General features: G+C 46.7%; 1 long non-coding RNA gene across 1 annotated transcript; it reads right to left on the reverse strand.

The window, feature by feature from the left end:
* Positions 1-34: 34 nt before the first annotated feature.
* On the reverse strand, positions 35-9242 carry LOC144111915 (uncharacterized). Its single transcript, XR_013310156.1, has 4 exons — positions 9087-9242; positions 6754-6846; positions 2152-2286; positions 35-75 (listed from the first exon to the last, which is right to left on the reverse strand). It is a non-coding gene; the product is annotated as an uncharacterized LOC144111915 (long non-coding RNA).
* Between the last annotated feature and the right edge of the window lie 4852 nt (positions 9243-14094).

Below are 14094 nucleotides of genomic sequence, written 5' to 3' on the forward strand. Positions count from 1 at the left end.
AGAAGGAAGTTATCTCTTTTAAAGCTGCACTAACCTCGGTGTTGCAGTGGGTTCTTCATTGGGGAACGATGACACCTGCGCAGAGAAAACTCGTTTGGGACATCCAGGTAGATCAAAGAAGAAAAATCTAAATATGGAGACCGACAGGGAAACTCGAATGAGTAAGGGCGCTCCCGCGCGATGCCAACGTTACGACAAGAGAGCCTGTCTCGGGCAGAGCAAGGCGCGTATTCTTATAGCGACACGCTAGCACCGCACTGAGGCGCCCCCATCCTTATTAGTTTCCTGTTCTTATTTTGGGGGTACGATTCAAGACAATGATCATTTAGGCGAGAGTATGAAGAGCCTTTCATCTTAAATTATGCGGATTCGTTCAGGTATTTATCATGTCATTAAACTTGTCGCTGCAGTTTGTTCCTCATCACGATCTCACTCGACTGAGCCAACTATATCAACCATATAAGGACTGCAAAGAGAGAACACGAATGCAGGAGCCGCGGTATTCGCGGTCATTTTCCTTCTCGTAAAAACCACAAAAGGAATGTAGAGGCTTAGACAGGGACATCTATCAAACTGTGGTTACACAGGCATGCTCTGTAAAAACGGTTAGTGCAACGTTCCGATCGACGTACGCTTAAGCTCGCTGTCGTTCTTGTGCGCCCGTTTGAATTCACACCTGCGCAGTCCAGCACTCTTAAAGCGGTGCGCATCATTAGTTTTCGACAGTGTTCGCACTTGCCTTTCACACCTGAAGCCTCATATCGCTCCTCAATCGCGTGACGTGGCAAGGACTTCCTGAACAAACCTGCAGTCTGCGCAATCTACTCTGATCAGTGTAAACACAAAAGCTGAGGATAATTGCGAGCAACGAGGAGCTGGTTAAGTGAAAGCATTTAATGACGTCGATCATTGTGAAAACATGGACGGGTTCCCGCCTCTTTAATCATGAGCGGCACGACTAAGTAGCTAGGGTGTTCGTAGGAATGAAAATTTTCATTTCCGCTCGAGGATCTTGGTAGCATATCTGCATAAACGGCCTTTTCGTGATATATCTATCAAAGCGTGCAGCAGAAGGAGGAAAAATTCATGCAAGCCCTAATCCTAAAGGAAAAACGGCCTAAAACTTGTGTCGTCGTAACGCTCCATATCTGATGGAGCTGTTTCGAATTTCGCCCTTGATTTCCTGCAAGCGCCCGTGTACTTGCGCACAGTTTTATTACCCTGGGGCAGTCATAAACAACGAAAATTAGCAAAATGTAATTACGCCGTAATCATCTTTTTCCTAATAAATCTCTAGTTTTTTGTTTTCATTTCGGAAATGAAAGGACCATTAGTGATTAAATCTTGGAAGTTCGAAACTTCAATCCGGCGTTTTCAGTTTCTGGGCATTATAAAGTCCATGTATAGGGAACTGATTTGGTTAATACATACAGCTAGGTCGCAAATTAATTTGACAAAAAAAACGCACCGCTTAGTTACAATTAATTTTTACTGCTTTGAAGTGATGGACATCTGATTTAAGGGGCAAGCCATAGCATTCGCCGGCGCAGCAATCAGAGGTCCGTTAGCGAAGAGAAAAGTTCCAGCATATTTCCCTTTAGAACACGCCCGCACATTCATGTTTCAAATTCCAAAAACGCTCACATAACAGGTTTTAACAAGAGTGCTGTCACATAACATGAAATGCTGCCATCAATGAGGTGCAGACTGAAGAAAGCATCAAAAAACATAACTGCTGGATTTGGCTTGTGACAGGCGATCTGTGCTTTGAGTGTGCATGAAGAAACCGGTGGAGTCAGCACTATCCTTGTTTAAAATCATGAAATAGTCTTCGATGATGGCACAGGTTTTCAGCAAACGGATGCGTCAGCTAAACAGGAAACCGCTTCGAATAGGACTTAAACCTTGTAACGAGAGCGAAGAACTAGGAGAGGAAAAACGAGGGGATCTTGAATGAGTTTCACACAAGAGACAACGCCAGTAATTCCAGGTCCTGTTTGAACACTTGTTAGGCCTTTCCGTGCGCACTCGGCTATAGAGTTGAGTCGTGTACGTGCAGTGTTCTTGTTGTCATCCTTCGCTTCCCGTTTCTTTTTCAGTGAAGGTCGATAGCGTGTCACTGCAGGAGCACATCATCTCGGACTGCCTCACCTGACGGCTCATGCACGGGCTCCGGTTTCTCCACTTTTTTCCAGACGATGGCCACGAGGGCTAGGACAAGCAGGGTGGCAGCTAGGCCAGCAATGAGGAAGGCTTTGGGATAGTCCGCGTCGCCGATGACCAGACCTGCACTCAACCATCAATCATACCTTTAGTTTTCTTTCGAACCAGCAGCCTCCCTACATCTTCGCCGTTCTTCCAAATACAAAACGGAGACTTTTGACTCGCATCTGACGTGTGCAAATACGCCTTTCCTTACACATACCCAGCTATTCTGGACAAAAACATTTTTGAGCGGAAAACCGTCATGAACGCTATTTTTTCATATAATGTAATACTTCGCTGTAACAATCACATATCTGCACATTTTTTTTTCTATCACGTTTTTGCTATCTTCAAAAGCATTCCCCATGGGTTTTCAATGGCAGTCTTAACTGTTCGATGCGATCGCTGGAAACACTTTAAAAGAAAGATTTTGCTGCATATCATATTAATGGGCCATTACCTTCAATTTCCGTAACAGTGCCTTAAAATTTTCCAATTTTCAAAATTTTTGCCCGAGAAAGCTGAAGTTGTTCTTGCCCGGAAATTTGTGCTGCAGTCGAACGTGCTGCTAAGTGGATTTCAACGATCGCGAGCGCTTCGACTGCTTTTGCGCTGCAGCTGAAAAGTCGCCACTACTTACATATTCGCATTAATGAACTGAATATCGATATTCTTTCCCTTCCCTTACGGCGCGGTTCAGGTGTCCAAAAATATATGAGACAGATACTGCGCCATTTCCTTTCCTCAAAAAACCAATTATTATTATTATTGTACGGCAGTCCGGTTTGCGCTCGAAGGAAGTCAGAAAGGAAATGGGGGCCCGTTTCCCTGCCCAGAGTAAGTATAAAGCATGAAGTGTGTGTGTGCGGGGGGGGGGGGGGGGGGGCGTTCACTTTGTCGACAGGTTCCACTTATTACGGATTGAAACGAGATCACTGAGCCGTGAGGTGACTCTCAGAACACGCATTCTGCGGAGCTTCTTCAGATAACCATTTGGTTCTTCGAAATGCCAGACCAGACGCAGGAAAAATTCAGCCCTTATAGCGGCGGCAAAAAAAAATGCTGCAAACAATGCGACTGCTCGCATTCCTGTTCAGTGCCCGTATTTTTCATGTGTTCACATATTGAAAATGTCCAAATTGGCGTGACTTAAAAGAGACATAATCCGTTGCTCAAAAAAAAAAAATACGGCCAACGTCGCCGTCGCCGCTGTCTCGGGTCGCGTTAGTTGCGTAAAACTCTCGTCACCTATAAATAAAACGCAGCCCACCATTTCTGCTTTTAAACGCTCTTTATATGCAGTAAGTATTTATAGCACGTCTTGCTAAATTTATTTTTGCACTTGTTCCTCTCATTTACTTCCGCACTATTTTTGGTGCAATAGTAGGTGCGGTTTCAGCCGAAATAGGGCTAAGTTGTCGACACGCAGCTAACACCACCGCACTTGGGCTCCAACCAATCGGCGCGAAAAGAACTATGCATGTCCGCTTACTTCCAGAATACGGGCCTCAGTCGCATCAAGTGCCACCCTTGACAGCACTTTTCGTAAAGCAGCAAGGCAGATATAAAAGGAGCACTTTTTATGACTATTAAAATAATAAATGGAATCGGCTGAATTTACTTACGAAAGGGAACTTAATTAAAAGAAGGTGGAGACGAAAATCTGTCTCGGCTTCCAGTCTATCAACAAATACCTCCCCGGGAGGCAGGGTTTCTCAACGCCACTATGAATGTGTGAAGTTCTGTTTACTTAGTTTTTCCTACCCAAATAAGGAACAGCGTGCGTTGCGATCAAACATCGATGTACGGTTACATCAGGATAAAAACAACCCAAAAGGACGTAGGCGCACTAATTAACTTCTGATGCCCGTTTCTCAAGAAGTTTGCAAAAGTCTTGAAATACTTTTCCGCGTCCCTGCAGTCGCTACAAAGCTGCAGCGTGGGAAGCTTCCGGAAATTGTTTTACTCAATAATAGCTCCAGCACCGTGCAGCAGCACTCACAAAAAGAAACTCTTTTTAGATGAATACTGCTCTCTCCAACTATCTCTACAGGCAACACGTAGGCTCTGTCTCTCCCAAGCCTGTAGTCACAGTCAGACACTATCCACTACAGTAAAATGTCTTGCTGCTGTCGAGCAAAGCGAATCGCTACTTTCAGGTGATAAAATTTTGTAAAGCTTTAACTAAAAAAAATTGCACACGCCTTTTGATAATCACGGAAAAGGGATTTATTTCAAGTATAAAGAGAGAGTCCATTGGCGCAAGCGAGCAAGGAAGCTCGCTTTAGTATTAATCAGTGCGGTCGCTTTGATATCTTCACTCAAACCTTATTATTTCCCTGTGCTTTCGCGCTATTCTCATTCACGATTCATTTAATAATAGCCCAAATTCCTGCCAGTCACTGGTATACAAGCGGGTGCTTCACCTAGCCTGTTTTGCACATTCACGCATTACGATAATGACAGATGGCCGAGTACATCACAGAGTTAAGGCGCTGACAGAGGCCAAAACAAGAGTTGGGTCCAACAGGGCCTATTTTAATAGGCTTGAGCCGTATTTTTACATCACCGTTAATCAATTCTCGTTCTTAGTGACCCCCATATTCCTGATTTCTTCAGCAGCGCGCCCGAGTGAGAGACTGACGCAGTGCTCTGTGTTTTTCGTGTCCTGTTCATTCACTTGCCTGCCGCGCCTGCACTTATTGTAAAAAAAAACAACCAACACCGGCCGCCATCTTGGTCAAAGCAGTTCCTTTAGCGGGCCTTCTATCTATTCGATATTGAGAAGCATGCACGTGTATAATGCGTCGCTTTCTGCCTTTCATCAAGACGCCGGCGTGTAAGGCGTACACTATTTCACGATCGCTATAGCCATCTCCGGTGCCACCTAGTTATCTATTTGCTAGCGAGATAAGCTCGCAAGACAATTGCTTGTTGGAAAATGTTTACATAGTCGTGGCAAATTTTAGTTGTCACTGCAGTTATGAATGGCTTAGTTCACGTTAGGTGCAGACTTGTGAAAACAATCAGTTGCGTGCAGTCAATTGGGAACGTAACATGCTGATAGGCAGACCGGTCAAACGTCCACTAGTGTGTCTTGATACTTCTGTGAACCTCTTGAAGACCCTGCCTCCAGCTAACCTCTACATGTACCTTTGTTAAACGTGCATTTAGTGACAGTGCATTAAGTGGCAAACGTGTGAGCAAAGACTTAATTTATCTTACCAACTAACCTGAATGTCCCCTGGTAAAGATATACGAACATATGCCTTTCTGTGAGAATAAAACCAGCAGTAAAATTTACTGAGTCGTTAAGGGTAAGGAAAGAAAACTGCAAATAAGCATGCTTTCCGGAGGACTTGCGAGGCGTGCTATATTCTCAGTCTTAATCACTTATCACCGGCCAGTAGCTCAAGCAAACCATTTAGCCTAAAAGCAAGAAACTAGAAACAAAGCAACACTTAAGTTTCTCGGTCACTACTTCAGTCAATCTAGTCGCTATCCACGATGACTTGATTTTTTTTTGTAGATAACCCACACTGGCAAAAAAGAGGCCATGGATTCCTCGTATCCAGGGCTAGTAATGCCTTCCTCAGTGCTTCAAGAAATTTCTTTGCTTTCAGCACCCGTTATCAGCAAATACAGGTAACCATGACAGGGCATTTTGTATATAATGCCTAAAGCGTCCAGTAAGCGTAGGGAATAGGTGATAGTTACGACAGGTTATTGATTACAACTTCAATATTTCCACTGCTTTATTGTTGCGCTTTGTGGCTGCGCTAAACAATTGTCACGTGAATAATGTTTCTTCAAAAATAAAAACTGTCCATCAGAGAGCACTGCACACTAATCTGGAACTTTCAGTGAGAAGTGCGAAAAATTCCATCCACCTCGAGCCACACGCGCTGCAGGGCCGCGGAAAATAACTCTTTCTCGGGTCGCTTACAGGATTGTCTTCCTAGATTTCCCGCTCCCTGGAAAGCTGCGAGTGTTCTTGAAACGGCGTGCCTCGTTCCTCCGGTCCCTTCTCATCAAAACGTTTCGAATGTCGGAGGTAAAAATGTTTCGGATGTTAGCGTTATGAATGTATCCTGTTTGTGCACGTTGCGCTTGACCATGATTCCGCAAACATTGAAGCGCATTTCGCATCTTTTCCTGTAATACGTGTCAATTTAACGAAGCTCGCCAGGCGAAACAAAACATTTTTTTACCTCTCTAGAACGCCGGCTCTGGGAATCGCGGCGACCGCAGTACAAGAGCCGCCGAAAGTAAACAGACCTCACTATCGCAGAAATGCGTTGCCGCGGCTGAGAATAGAATATTAACGCGCCAAAAGCAAAAACGGGTGACAATGTGATTGTTGTCGAGAACAATGCCAGCAGCAGCGTCCCAACGTTCGTCGCCTCTAGATGTGCCAGCTATTTTTCCCTTCCTTTCCTCCTTTTTTCTTTACATTCTTTTTCCTTCTTTGCTTCCTGCTAAAGGAGAGCGTTTTCGGAGCTCAACAGACATCCTATTGAAAAATCCCCCCCAGCCCTGTATGCTCACAGGCTCTCTTCCCCCCCGTCGTCGTCGTCGTCGTCGTAGAGAGAAGAAATGAAGTCATCCTCGGAAGACTCACTGAGGAGTGATTTCGCGTGACTGAAAAAGAAATAAGAAGACAATGTCAGCCATTAGCAAACAGCGAAGGCATCAGAACTAAGCGGCATAATCCGTGCTCATCAACAGGAACGCCAAGAGCGTCCGCGCTTTGCTTTCGCTTCGAGGCGACTAGTTTCCCAGCGTGGGCATTCCGAGCCCATGGGACATTCCGATTTCGCCAGGTACTACAACTGGGGACAAAAGTCTCCAGGACGCGCGATCAACAACCAAAGCGCCGGGTTCCGTCCTCTGCCGCTGGCTCCAAACTACACTTAATTGTGAAAGCTGAAAGTCGGCTTGGCATTCTCAATCGTCTTCCAGTTGAATCACACGTACGTTGGCACAGATCACGCGTACGCAGCTGGATCGCCAATCGCGCGTCCTGGAGGCTTTAGTGCTTTAGTCACGATGGAAGGTTGTGTGCAGTCCTGTTCCTTGCACAGTGCTGGTTAAACGTGAAAGGACGCTCAGTACGCGTCAATCTGCAGCCATTAAAAAAAAAGAACTGAATTTTCTGAAACGGCCAGTGTGCTTCTGCAGTTTCTTCAATGCCATTCATGCACCTCGCGACTTTCGCATGTGTAGACGTGCGCAGTCGAGAGGCACAGACGCCCACAGGGGTCCCTGTGATTGTGATAACACCATCATTAGCCAGGTTACGCGTCCACCGCAGAACTGAGTCCTCTCTCAGTGATCTCCGAGTAGGCCTGTCCAGCCAGCCTCCCCCTCTCGAGGTTTCTAACCTCACCTCCCCTCTTGACTTTTCCCCTTTCCCAACAGACCACCGGTTATCCGTTCTCCTCATTGCATACTGTAATTAATGTTCCCTGCCTTATTCTGCTCTCTCTCTGCCTGTCAACATTACAGCCACTGTTATTTTCCTTGCCATGGCTCGTTTCCTTGCCATGGCGTTGTCCTCAGTGCAATTTCAAGCCTCTTCGTTAGCCTCCGAGTTTTGCCCCCCCCCCCCCCCCAAGTCCGGCAAGCTACAACTGTTACATACTTTCCTTCCGAGGGATATAGACAAGCTGCAGTTCATAACTTGAGAGCGCCTGCTAAATGAAACCCGACCCCTCAGTCCCGGTTCAGGTCAGCGCGCTACACAGAGCGAACCAGGTTTCCCGTATTAGAAACGCGCCCCGTACGCCATCTCCGTTCTGGCGCGTATACGGCCGCAATCACTATATGTGCGTGCGAGGTTGCACTGAACTTGCCCAGCTGGGAGGTCTTCGCTGCGGCTCTGAGCGTTCCAGCGTGATGAACTAAAGGGTTGTCTCAATTCGCAACTTCGAGTCGCACTAGACATGGAATTCGTGAAAACTTTTCTAAGGCACGTTAGCACGTACAAAGACGGCGCCTCACTGGACTCAGAAGACCCTCACGCTTGGGCAGGCCGACATCAGGAGCGGCCAGGAGCTCCGTATAGCCCACGCAGAAAATAAAAGTCATGGGCTAGATTCTCGGCCGCGGAGGCCGCATTTCGATGAATAAATACAGAAACGCTCCCCTGTACATGAGATTTCGGTGCACGCTAATATCCCCAGATGGTAGAAATTTATTTTGAGCTCTCCAATACGGCAGGTCGCGTAGCCCACAATGTCAGTCAAACATCTCAAAATTCATAAAGGATTCATTATAAATGCACTCATTGAATGAGCTACGTTCAATGTGAGGGCCAGTGCTCACCTTCTTTGCATAACTCACTGGGTCAAGGAGTGCGTGCGGCGCAAGAAAAGTATGAACAGATATGTCGTCACCACACAGCATCCGCTGTCGTCGAATATGCGGCTTACGAGGAGGAGGGAAAAAAGAGCAGGCTATACGAGTCAAAAAATAAAATCGAAAAGAAAGGCGGCTTCCATTCCCGCCTATTGCGCATCCTGAGAAGTACGACTTTCGTGCCGGTTAGAGATCCACGCCGGCCTAGGGTGAGGAGGGGAAAGAAACGCATCCTGAACGCAGACGCTTCGCCATATGGTGACAAGAAACGCTGCCTTTTGTAGCCTGCAGTTTTTGCATGGCCTTTAAGCCTACTGTAATTTCACGCGCCGGTCCTTGTCAGGGCGGCGGAACCAACGTGTCAACGTAGGGCGCAGCCAAAAGAGCTTCATGAAAGCCGTACGCGGCTGGCCAGGTATAGTACGACCACACGGCTCCGCCTGTCGCGGCTCTCTGCCCGGCCCATGGCCTCCCAGTGCTGGAGGCTGAGGAAGAAGCCCGAGAGAGGGAGGGGCACTTACAGCTTCCGCGTACTCATTCGGAATGGTGTGGTGCCGGTCCGGGGTCCAAGAAAGCAGTCCTCAACACCGACGAACAGCCGGCAAAAACACGAGCCTGAGAAGGTCGCGAAGCATTACGGCTCAGCTTGGGCGGCCCGCCTAGAGGAATCACGCGCTGCAGCGGGCGACAACGACGAAAATGCACGCGGCACGTTGCGGCCGCTCACTGCATCCTCTTTGTTCATTCAGCTTTATTTCAATCCAAAGACGGTCGCTTCTGAACGAGGTTGCCAGTGCTTAAGCGAACCACTTCTTTAGCGGACCTTTGATTTTCACCTTACCAACATCTGCTCATATCCCTTTAGCTAGATTTCGGAGGCACGCGCTGATGCTATAATTTTCTAAGCCTGCATCGTCTTCGTCATCTGACTATCAGCATCTTTTGATCCGCTAAGGGAGCCGCTTAGTCGATCAGGGCAGCTTGTAGTCTCATTCACGTGGGCACGTTGTCCTGTAGTAGCGTAGCCGCGTACTACAGTGCTCTCTACAACGATACCCTCAGTACTAGGCTTGTGCGAATAGCGGCGAATGCGAAGAGCACGGTATTGTTCTTCGAATAATTTCGAACCCAATATTTGTAACTATTGTGGCACACAGGAGCGGTTGAACGGCAGAACTGGCATTTTCAAAATCATGTATTTTTCCGACAAGTTCATTACATGAAAAAAAAAGAGTGCACTGAAGCTTTGTCGATATACAGTATTTACTCGCATAATCAACGCACTTCTTTTCCAAAAGATCTTCCAAAATATTTTCCAAAAGAGGGGGGGGATAAATACGCGGGGTAAAGATTCTGAAAAAAAAATTGAAGCCGTAAAAACGGGACCAAAAGTAGTAGTTGTAGGTACGAATTGCGCACAAAAGACGTGTCCTTTGTGCGCAATTCGTACCTACAACAGTATGCATCAACTCGCCCAACAAGAAGTTCTTCTTAAAAAGTAGTAGGCTGGTGGAATAAATACTCCATTCGGTAAATTAAACAAAATTCAGTGACTTAATTGTCTCTCTTTTTCTATGGCCATTTTAGCGATGGTAGCTTTAGTATCTCTTTTTAGTGACTCCACCGAGTTCCCGAGGTTTTCAATTACTCTTTGTTTTTTTCTTAAGTCTCTAAATTTGTCCCAGTCCGTTATTTTACTTTGTTCAAGACGCTTTATATTGATTGATTGAATGAATGAATGAACTTTATTTCCGTCATCATGGGGCCTCACGGTCTGGGCGCAGCAATTAGGAGGGGGTGCCTCCCGGCCGGCTCTCAGCCACGGAGACCGCGGAGAGGATCTTGTAGTAAGCTGCCTCTGCCTGACGGATGATGAGCCTTTGCTGATCCGGATAGTGACTCCTGATCAGCTTTTCCCAGGTGTCAAGGTCTGGGATGCTTTGTGATTTAGCCCCAGGATAATCCTGACAATCCCAAATTAAGTGATTGTGCGAAGTCATTCTTTGATTGTAAAACATTTTATTCGCCGGGAAGAGCTTGGCAAGAAGTCGCGTTAAGTGGTCGAGAGTACATAGCCCTCGACGACTTTGTCAGCCCACTCCACCGCCAAAACTTGCGTTCTGGGGTCAGAGCTAGCCAGCACGGTCTCCCACCGCTCGAGAGAAGGGGCTGTAACTAGATCACCCGGAGGTGGCTCTATTTTGCAGTCCCACAGGATGTGATCGTAGGTAGCACGTTGGCCACAGTGTTGGCAGTTTGGGTTGTAAAGATCTGGATAAATGTGCGCGAGGAGTGATGGGGTGCGTATCGATCTCGTCTGTAGACGACGCCACGTAACCTCTTGTTCTTTAGTAAGGCTTTTGTCTGGAGGGGGGAAAATTCTCCTCTCTAGTTTAAAATGATTGGTGAGATCATGATATGTGATCATTGAGTCCTTCGTGAAATTCAGGGAGCCAGACTCATCCACTGCCCGGTCGACGAAACCTCGGGCTTTATTGTGGGCTGCCTCGTTCCCCGGATTCCCCGAATGGGCTGGGACCCATATCAATTCGGAATAATTTGGTGAGAATTTGGTTGCGTTAAGGATTCTAAGGGAGGTGTTTGTAATTCGCCCTTTAGCGAAATTATTGATACCCATTTTGGAATCGCTGAGGATGATGCTCCCTTGGGTATGTGCTAGGGCGAGGGCTATAGCCGCCTCTTCTGCCGTTTCAGAGGATTTCGTTTTGATTGTCGCCGAGACGATGTGGTCACCATTCTCGTTCACAACCACAACTGCAAAGGCATTGGTATTTTTGTATTCTGCCGCATCTACATAAAGTGTTGTAGCACACTGTCTGTATTTCTTATACAAGGCTTTGGCTCGTGCTTGTCTTCTACCCTCATGGTGTAAGGGGTGCATGTTTTTGGGGAGTGGTTTGATTAGTAGGGCCGTCCTATAGGCGCGGGGTAAGTCTACTTTAGCATCGTTATTCGTAGGTTGAAAGTTAATTCCGAGCCTGGTAAGAATACTCCTGCCAGTTCTGGAATTGGCTAATCGCGCTGTTTGAGCCATTAAATGGGCTTCTCTCAGTTCATTGTAGGTGTTATGTATTCCTAACCTCATAAGCCTTTCGGTTGAGGCATTTAGTGGGAGTCCTAACGCAGCCTTATAGGCCTGCCGTATCATGCTATCCAATTTGTCCTTTTCTGCTTTCGAAAATTTCAGATAAGGGGTGGCATAGAGTATCCTGCTCAGCGCAAAGGCCTGCACTAGGCGGCATAAATCTCTTTCCCTCACCCCTTGTCTGCGGTTAGCTATGCGGCGGAGTAATCGCGCCGTCGCTTCTACCGTGCGTTTTAGCTTAGTGAGTGTGTCAGTATTTTTCCATTTGTTTGTAAATACAACCCCAGTATTCTCATGGTCTGTACCTCTTTGACAGATCGTCCATTAACATAGACGTTTATTTGCGGGGGGGATGTCGTGGTACGCCTACCGCTTTGTTTACGACGGATCACGAAGAGTTCAGATTTTTGCTCAGAACAAGTGAGGCCAGAATCCCATGCGCATGCCTCGATGATGTCCACTGCTGCTTGGAGTGTGTCTTCTATGTAGCCTTCGCATCCTTTGGTTACCCAAAGTGTGATGTCATCTGCATAGAACGTGTGATGTAGGTCTGGTATTTGTGCCAGTTTGGGGGGAATTTTGATGAGGGAGAGGTTAAAAAGGAAAGGGGACAGGACGGAGCCCTGTGGCGTTCCTTTACTTCCTAGTTTGATTGGGGCAGACTCTATTGTTCCGACCGTTATCACTGCTGTTCTGTTAGTGAGGAAGGATCGGATGTAGGTGTACGTCCTTTCTCCGGGGTTGATTTCTGACAAGTTTGTCAAGATGGCTTTGTGGGTGACGTTGTCGAAAGCTTTAACAAGGTCTAAACCCAATATTGCTTTCGTTCCTGTTCCCTCGTCAGCTTCAATTATGTCCTTGTTAAGCTGCAAGAGAATGTCCTGGGTAGATAGTTGGGCCCTGAATCCTAACATTGTTTCAGGTAGGAGGTTCATGTCCTCCGCATAGTTTTGGAGCCTATTGAGGATGACATGCTCCATGAGTTTGCCTAGGCATGAAGTTAATGAAATTGGCCGTAGATTCTCAGTGCTGAGTTTCTTACCCGCTTTAGGAATAAAAGTGATTTTCGCGTGTTTCCACTCTGGTGGTATGTTGCCTGCATGCCAGTATTTGTTCATAAGGTCTGTAACCGCCGCGATCGACGTTGCGTCTAAGTTCCTGAGAGTCTTATTTGTAACTTTGTCTGGTCCTGCCGCAGATGTTGTCCGCAGTTTTCCAATTGCGTACCAGACCTCTGCGTCTGTGATGTCTGCGTCTAAATTTGGATTAGGAGTCCCCCGGTAGTCTGGTTGTGTGGTACTATCATCCGTGTTTAGATAACGTTCTGCTAGCTCTTTGATTAGGTCTTCAGTTGTACCCTCATATTTATGTATGAGTCTGTACAGTTGACTTTGTTGCACGGGACGTGTTTGTTCTGGATCGAGCAGGTGTCTTAGAAGATGCCATGTCTTCTTATTTCCGAGCTGTCCATTGACGCTTTCACATATTTGGTTCCATTGTTGTGTTTGGAGAGTAAGTGTATGTTCCTCGATTCGCCTCTCGATTTCAGCAATCTTTTTGCGTAGTCGCTTGTTGTGTTTTTGCTGCTTCCAGCGTTTTTGGAGGCCTTTTTGTGCCTGCCACAGGTGTAACAGTTTTGAGTCTGCAATCTGCTCCTCCTTCTCAACTGGCACCACAACGCTAGTGGAGCTGACATCCTCATTCAGGGCGATAACCCAGTCGCTAAGGTTAGAGATCTCCTTTGGAGCTGTTTTGTCGCGAAGTTGCCTGAACTTGTCCCAATCCGTGGTTCGTATTTCTTTTGCTTTGTTTTTAAGTTTTGTCGTGGGGAACGTGATGCTAAGGATGAAGTGATCACTGCCAAGGTTTTGCCCGGTGTTGACCCACTTTGCGTCCTTGACGTTTTTAGAGAGGGATAAGTCTGGAGATGTGTCTACACATACACTGTTACCCATGCGTGTGTGGTCGCTCGGGTTGTTTAGCGTTGTGAGCCCTAGTGACTGTATGATTTGCCAGAGCAGGTTCCCTTTCGGAGTTGCTTTGGTATATCCCCATGCTGGGTGTTGAGCGTTGAAGTCTCCCACAATTAATAGTTGAGCCCTAGCAGCCAGCTTTACTGTGTTTATCAACAAGTGTGGGAGTCCATTGCCTTTGTTTCTGGGAGGGTTGTATACATTAAGGATGAAGAGATTTGAGCCTCCTTTTTGCCTTGGTACTATTTCAAGTAGGGTGTAATCTTCTTCCGAATCATTTATAAAATGTTGAATTGCGGTGATATTTCTATGCACCAGAGTGGCTGTGAAGGAGCCGGCTGCGTTACTAGTATCATAATGAGGTGGCAGATATGCTTTATAGCCTGGCAGTGTAGCCCTGCCGCTAGCTTCTTGCAATGCAATCACGTCTGGGGTTGGAACAGACGGTGC

Source organism: Amblyomma americanum, chromosome 1, assembly GCF_052857255.1.
Source record: "Amblyomma americanum isolate KBUSLIRL-KWMA chromosome 1, ASM5285725v1, whole genome shotgun sequence".
Taxonomy (NCBI): domain Eukaryota; kingdom Metazoa; phylum Arthropoda; class Arachnida; order Ixodida; family Ixodidae; genus Amblyomma; species Amblyomma americanum.